The sequence below is a fragment of the Oncorhynchus mykiss genome, chromosome 10, assembly GCF_057628025.1.
Source record: "Oncorhynchus mykiss isolate SJ-2025 chromosome 10, ASM5762802v1, whole genome shotgun sequence".
Lineage (NCBI taxonomy): Eukaryota > Metazoa > Chordata > Actinopteri > Salmoniformes > Salmonidae > Oncorhynchus > Oncorhynchus mykiss.
In genome coordinates, this window is record NC_143031.1 from 49,465,574 (window position 1) to 49,474,040 (window position 8,467).

General features: G+C 42.3%; 1 protein-coding gene across 1 annotated transcript in view; it reads right to left on the minus strand.

Moving 5' to 3' along the window:
- Window positions 1–8,467, minus strand: part of LOC149980046 (homeobox protein CDX-1-like) — a 46,366-nt gene that overhangs the window by 9,971 nt on the left and 27,928 nt on the right. The window lies entirely within an intron of this gene.

An 8,467-nucleotide genomic window follows, 5' to 3' on the forward strand; every position in this document is an offset into this window, starting at 1 on the left:
TTTGGCATGTTATGTTACCCTTCATTTTGACAAGATGAATGTTTTTAAGGCATGCAGTTGTAGTATCATATTTAGATCAGATTAAGCGAGGTAGACTCCATTTGAAGCATTATTACACTTTATGTATTGCTTGTGCGTTTAACTAAATCTAGGATGTTAACTAAATATCAATGCGAATATTAAGGAAACCAGGTGAGATGTTTTAGAGCGGTGCCCTCAAAACAAGGGCAGCTGTGATTTGTGTTATCCACATTTCAAATATTCTGCAGTCAAAGTTGAAAGGGCCAATCTGGAGTTTACAAAGCGCCTCTCTTTCGGCAAAAACCTGAGGGATGGGGATAGAGAAATTTGATCACTCTCAAATTCAAAGACAGAGCTATGGGTGTAAGGGACTGCCCATCAATGATATCAAAATTATAGTTTTAACCATGTTTGAGACTATATAGAGTTTGTTTACAGTTGCTTTGTTTACAATTGTTGGACCCCAAAAAAAGCTTCTATTTTGGGTTCTATATTCTTCAAGAATCTATTGGTACATATTGTATCAAAAATGGATGTAGCAAATGCTGAATGCTCCTTTAACGATTGCTTGACACTACAATTTTCAATTCTAATGTCATCACATTTACTAATCTTTTATTTCACAACCTCCCACACACAGTTGTGCATGGTGGTCATACGAGATTGTATGTGAACTGCCCTCTGTCTCCCCCTGTTGCATAATTTAGGAAATTGCATGGGGTTTATTTATTAGTCGCACACAGTAGCAAAATGTTTTACATCGTAGTAAAACGTTTTGCACTGTTTCTATTGGACACATTTAGGTAGGTCCCTCCCTGTTTCATTGTGTTTGGTTCTGTTTGGTTCCTACACCCCAGAAGTGGAATGGGAGCAGATAAAGAAGGCTTTGTTTTCTTTAAACTTAATTTTGTTGAGATAGTAATAGCAAACAAAACCTTGCATAGGCTTTATAAGAACACAGCAATAGAGTGAAATATGTATAACTGACAAATTGATTAAAGAAAACTAAGTTGAGAGTAAAGAGTGAGTGAACAGCAAATGTAAAAATGTGCAAAGAAATCATTATTCTCTGAGCTGCCTCCTTGGTTTGGGATTATGTCTTCATGCGTCATTTCCTTTCCTTCAACTCCATTGGCCAAAAGTTCTCTTAACTACTCCAAGTTAAAAATAAATAATTATGACCTCATATTATCTCTGTTTATCGCTGCAGATCACCATGGAAACTGAGGGTCATACTCTGGGCATGCTCCAGTATTGGGATGGATCTGTGCTGCTGGTTTTCATGTGCAGGATCCTGTAGGTTTTCTCTCTCACACACACACACACACACACGCACACACGCACACACACACACACACACACACACACACACACACACACACACACACACACACACACACACACACACACACACACACACACACACACACACACACACACACACACACACACACACACACACACACACACACACACACACAGCTGAAAGAGTCTTGTGTCTGCCTGCGGTCAAGGCTCCGCTCCGCTCCCAGTTTGTCCCACTTCCGGAGGAACATATGGACCTAAATATCCCACGTGTTGACAGATGTGCTGAGTTAGGCTGCTCAAGAGAGCTGCTGGATGAACCTCCAACTCACAGAGCCATATGTACAGTGGGTGCTAACCCATTTCATTTGGTTTCTTTACATCAGTCTATTTAGATAAATTGCACTGTCAGATATAGATTTCCCCTAATGGTCTCCCTCACTTTGATTGCCATCCCACTGGGCACTGACTTGCTTTATGCTAAATAAATATTAGAATACTGCCCACTGGGCACAGACATCAATTCAACATCCATTCCACGTTGGTTCAACAATATTTCATTGAAATGATGTGGAAACAACATTGATTCAACCAGTGTGTGCCCAGTGGGATGCTACTATAATGTGCTCTGGTGCTGTACACCACATTACTTCTCATGTCTATCTAGGCTTTGAGCACTCCAAATGAAATGTTGCTCTACCACTCCTTACTGAAGTCATACATTATTCTCTGATACAACTGAATGGCAAGCTTGACGACATGCCAGATATGCCCAAGCACCATTAAGGCAACAGTAGAATATGTTGGTGTCTGTCAGCATGCTGAATAGGGTGGTGAATAGTCCTATTGTTCCTGCCAATCTGGAATACCTCACCATCAAATGCTGATCGCATTACCTCCTTACGCTGCCGTGTATATTCAACCCCAAGCCAACACCGCAACAGCTCTCACGAAACTACACGTCCTGGGGCATGTCCTGGGGAAACCGCATATCCTGGAAATCGCATATCCTGGAAACCGCATATCCTGAGAAATCTGAAGAAAACGCAACCGAAATTGTATCAACACATTTCCTTGCTTGGTTCTATTTTGCCTCATAGTGGTCGCGAAGGAAGGAGGGTGCGGGCAGTTCTAGTTCTATTTCACCGCATAAGCGCTCACTCAGTCCGTTATTAGCTCAGAATAGTTCTCCAAGGACGGTGTTTTTGACAGTGACAACCTGCTGCTTCAGAGGACCGAAAAGTCTGGAAAGAGAACACTTTCTTTACCATGTATTTGTCTTTATATAAGTACATATTGTTAAATAGGAATAAATTATTTAAGCTGTTTTTTTTTTGCTAGCTACTGTACTTATATACCTCAGCCTGCCTAGTCAGCTAGCCAGCTACAGTAGCCAACTAGCTAGCCAGACAGTTTTATTTAGCTAACATTAGCTAGCTAGCTTGCAAGCTACTGTAACTGTTACTGCAGCTTTCTGTTTGTATGTAGTTGCACTTCAATGGCATCCCTTGAGGAGATTTTCTTTTATCTTTCCAACCAGGCAAAGTACTATGAAGACAGCACTGATCTCAGCAAGAGGCGCAGCATGCAGAGATATTCACAATTCAGGCTAACGTTAAGCAGTTAACTTCTATTAGATAACTAGACGGATTTAGCTATGTAGAGCCATTTTTCAACAACCATTTTCCATCTAATGTTAGCTAGTTGCTAGCTACAGTACAGCATTCCTCACTGAGTTCCCTGAATTCCTTGTAGTCATGGCAGATAATATTCTAATCTTTGGTGACTTCAATATTCACATGAAAAAGTCCACAGACCCAATCCAAAAGGCATTCGGAGCCATCATCAACTCAATGGGTTTCGTCCAAGATCTCTCCGGACCTACTCACTGCCACAGTCATACTCTGGACCTCGACCACATATTATGGACCATTTTATTACATTTACAATCGCAGCAAATAATTTGCTCAGACTCCAACCAAGGATCATCAAAAGCCATGCTATAAATTCTCAGACAACCAAAAGATTCCTAGAGGCCCTTCCAGACTCCCTCCACCTACCCAAGGATGTCAGAGAACAGAAATCGGTTAACCACCTAAATGAGGTACTACATTTAACCTTGCGTAATACCTTAGATGCAGTCGCACCCCTAAAAACAAAAAACATTTGTCATAAGAAACTAGCTCCCTGGTATACAAAAAATACCCAAGCCCTGAAGCAAGCTTCCAGAAAATTGGAATGGAAATGGCGCTACACCAAACTTGAAGTGTTCTGACTAGCTGGGAAAGACAGTACCGTGCAGTATCGAAGAGCCCTCATTGCAGTTTGATCATCCTATTTTTCCAACTTAATTGAGGAGAATAATAACAATCCAAAATGCATTTTTGATACTGTCGCAAAGCTAACTAAAAAGCAGCATTCCCCAAGAGAGGATGGCTTTCACTTCAGCGGCGATAAATTCATGAACTTCTATGACGAAAAGATCATGATCGTTAGAAAGCAAATTACGACTCCTCTTTAAATTTGCGTATTTCTCCGATGCTCAGTTGTCCTGAGTCTGCACAACACTGTCAGGACCTAGGATCAAGGGAGACATTCAAGTTTTTTAATCCTATATCTCAGTGGGGCAAAAAAGTATTTAGTCACCCACCAATTGTGCAAGTTCTCCTACTTAAAAAGATGAGAGAGGCCTGTAATTTTCATCATAGGTACACTTCAACTATGACAGACAAAATTAGAAGAAAAAAAATCCAGAAAATCACATTGTAGGATTTTTAATGAATTTATTTGCAAATTATTGTGGAAAATAAGTATTTGGTCACCTACAAACAAGCAAGATTTCTGGCTCAGACCTGTAACTTCTTCTTTAAGAGGCTCCTCTGTCCTCCACTCATTACCTGTATTAATGGCACCTGTTTGAACTTGTTATCAGTATAAAAGACACCTGTCCACAACCTCAAACAGTCACACTCCAAACTCCACTATGGCCAAGACCAAAGAGCTGTCAAAGGACACCAGAAACAACATTGTAGACCTGCACCAGGCTGGGAAGACTGCATCTGCAATAGGTAAGCAGCTTGGTTTGAAGAAATCCACTGTGGGAGCAATTATTAGGAAATGGAAGACATACAAGACCACTGATAATCTCCCTCGATCTGGGGCACCATGCAAGATCTCACCCCGTGGGGTCAAAATGATCACAAGAACGGTGAGCAAAAATCCCAGAACCACACGGGGGGACCTAGTGAATGACCTGCAGAGAGCTGGGACCAAAGTAACAAAGCCTAACATCAGTAACACACTACGCCGCCAGGGACTCAAATCCTGCAGTGCCAGACGTGCTTAAGCCAGTACATGTCCAGGTCCGTCTGAAGTTTGCTAGAGAGCATTTGGATGATCCAGAAGAAGATTGGGAGAATGTCATATGGTCAGATGAAACCAAAATATAACTTTTTGGTAAAAACTCAACTCGTTGTGTTTGGAGGACAAAGAATGCTGAGTTGCATCCAAAGAACACCATACCTACTGTGAAGCATGGGGGTGGAAACATCATGCTTTGGGGCTGTTTTTCTGCAAAGGGACCAGGACGACTAATCCGTGTAAAGGAAAGAATGAATGGGGCCATGTATCGTGAGATTTTGAGTGAAAACCTCCTTCCATCAGCAAGGGCATTGAAGACAAAACGTGGCTGGGTCTTTCAGCATGACAATGATCCCAAACACACCGCCCGGGCAAGGAAGGAGTGGCTTCGTAAGAAGCATTTCAAGGTCCTGGAGTGGCCTAGCCAGTCTCCAGATCTCAACCCCATAGAACATCTTTGGAGGGAGTTGAAAGTCCGTGTTGCCCAGCACCAGCCCCAAAACATCACTGCTCTAGAGGAGATCTGCATGGAGGAATGGGCCAAAATACCAGCAAGAGTGTGTGAAAACCTTGTGAAGACTTACAGAAAACGTTTGACCTCTGTCATTGCCAACAAAGGGTATATAACAAAGTATTGAGAAACTTTTGTTATTGACCAAATACTTATTTTCCACCATAATTTAAAAATAAATTCATTAAAAATCCTACAAAGTGATTTTCTGGATTTTTTTTCTCATTTTGTCTGTCATAGTTGAAGTGTACCTATGATGAAATGTACAGGCCTCTTGTTAAGTGGGAGAACTTGCACAATTGGTGGCTGACTAAATACTTTTTTCCCCCCACTGTATATGGCCCAGGAGGCCTGTAAACAGTAGCTATAAAAAGTGATTGAGTAGGCTGCATTTTTGTAAATTGAAATTTGCCATAGTAAATGTTAGCAACACCTCCGCCTTTGCGAGATGTGTGGGGGATATGGACATTAGTGTAACCAGGAGGTGAGGCCTCATTTAGCACAGTATATTCATCAGGCTTAAGCCATGTTTCAGTCAGGCCAATCACATCAACATTATGATCAATGATTAGTTCATTGGAAGTGAGGGATCTAACATTAAGTAGCCCTATTTTGAGATGTGAGATATCACAATCTCTTTCAATAATGACAGGAATGGAGGAGGTCTTTATTCCAGTGAGATTGCTAAGGTGAACACTGCCATGTTTAGTTTTACCCAACATAGATCGATGCACAGACTCGGTCTCAATGGGTATAGCTGAGCTGACTACACTGTCTGTGCTAGTGGCAGACTCCACTAAGCTGGCAGGGTGGCTAACAGCCTGCTGCCTGGCCTGCGCCCTTTCTCATTTAGGTGCTAGGGGAGTTATAACCCTGTCTATGTTCATAGATAAGATGAGAGCACCCCTCCAGCTAGGATGGAGTCCATCACTCCTCAGCAGGCCAGGCTTGGTCTTGTTTGTGCGTGAGTCCCAGAAAGTGGACCAATTATCTACAAATTCTATATTTTGGGAGGGGCAGAAAACAGTTTTCAACCAGCGATTGAGTTGTGAGACTCTGCTTTAGAGCTCATCACTCCCCCTAACTGGGAGGGGGGCCAGAGACAATTACTTGATGCCAACACATCTTTCTAGCTGATTTACACTCTGAAGCTATGTTGCGCTTGGTGACCTCTGACTGCTTCATTCTAACATCGTTGGTGCCGACTTGGATAACAATATCCCTATACACTCGCCAGTTTTAGCCTTAGCCAGCACCATCTTCAGATTAGCCATAACGTCGGTAGTCCTACCCCCAGGTAAACAGTGTATGATCGCTGAATGTTACTAATACTACGAGTAATACTACAGGAAATGTAGTCGCCATTGACTAGGGTGTTCAATTTGTCAGAGCTAATGGTTGGAGGCTTCGTCGTCTCAGACACCGTAACGGGTGGAGGAGAGACCAGAGAAAACTCGGACTCTGACTCCGACTCGTTGCTTTGATACGGCAACATTTTCTCTACGCCCCATAGCAAAATGTGTAAATTGCATAAAACATGTTTTATTTATCCCCACTGCCAATAGGGGGCTGCTAAAATGTAATCTATGTTTTTGTGTTCTATGATTTCTATTTGTGTGTGTTTGGCCGGGTGTGGTTCTCAATCAGAGGCAGCTGTCTATCGTTGTCTCTGATTGAGAACCATACTTAGGTAGCCTTTTCCCACCTGTGTCTTGTGGGTAGTTATTTTCTGTTTAGTGTTTTCTGCACCTTAGTGTTTTCTGCACCTTACCTTGTTTCGGTTTCGTTTGTTCGCGTTGTTGTTTTGTGTTTTAGTGTTTAGTCAAATAAAAATCATGAACACGTACCACGCTACACTTTGGTCCACACCTTCTTCATGCAACGATGACTGTTACAATAAGGTTCCACAGTTGACAATGTCAGGGCAAAAAAAACAAGCCATGAGGTCGAAGGAATTGTCCGTAGAGCTCCGAGACAGGATTGTGTCGAGGCACAGATCTGGGGAAGGGTACCAAATTTTTTTTTGCAGCATTTAAGGTTCCAAGAACACAGTGGCCTCGATCATTCTTAAATGGAACATGTTTGGAACCACCAAGGCTCTTCGTAGAGCTGGCCGTATGGCCAAACTGAGAAATCGGGGGAGAAAGGCCTTGGTCAGGGAGGTGACTAAGAATCCGATTGGAACTCTGACAGAGCTCCTCTGTGGAGATGTGAGAACCTTCCAGAAGGACAACCATCTCTGCAGCACTCCAACAATCAGGCCTTTATGGTAGAGTGCCCAGACGGAAGACTCTCCTCAGTAAAAAGGCAGAAGTTTGCCAAGTGGCACCTAAAGACTCTTAGACCATGAGAAACAAAATTCTTTGGTCTGATGAAACCGAGATTGAACACTTTGGCCTGAATGCCAAGTGTCACGTCTGGAAGAAACCTGGCACCATCCCTATGGTGAAGCACGGTGGTGGCGGCATCATGCTGTGGGAATGTTTTCAATGGCAGGGATTGGGAGACTAGACAGGATCGAGGAAAATATGAAAATAATAAAATACAGAGAGATCCTTGATGAAAACCTGCTCCAGAGTGCTCAGGACCTCAGACTGGGGCAAAGGTTCACCTTCCAACAGGACAACGACCCTAAGCAAACAGCCAAGCAGGGGTGGCTTCGGGACGTCTTGAATGTCCTTGAGTGGCAAAGCCAGAGCCCGGACTTGGACCTGATCGAACATCTCCGAAAACAGCTGTGCAGCGACGCACCCCATCCAACCTGACAGAGATTGAGAGGATATGCAGAGAAGAATGGGAGAAACTTCCCAAATACAGGTGTGCCAAGCTTGTAGCGTCATACCTAGAAGACTCGATGCTGTAATCGCTGCCAAAGATGCTTCAACAAAGTACTGAGTAAAGGGTCTGAATGCTTATGTAAATGTGATATTTCAGTTTTTATTTGTAATAAACTTGCAAAAATTTCTAAAAACCTGTTTTCTTCGTCATTATAGGGTATTGTGTGTAGATTGATGAGAGAAAAAAATTAATTCTATCAAATTTAGAATAAGTCTGTAACGTAGCAAAATGTTGAAAAAGTCAAGGGGTCTGAATACTTTATTTATTTGTTCCGGACTCTGACATTGCTCATTCTCATATTTCTTCATTTCTTTCTTTTTACTTTTGAATGATGTGCATAGTGTTTTGTATTGCTTTCTAGGTATTATTACTACACTGTTGGAGCTAGAAATACAAGCATTTCGCTACACCCACGATAACATCTGCAAATCT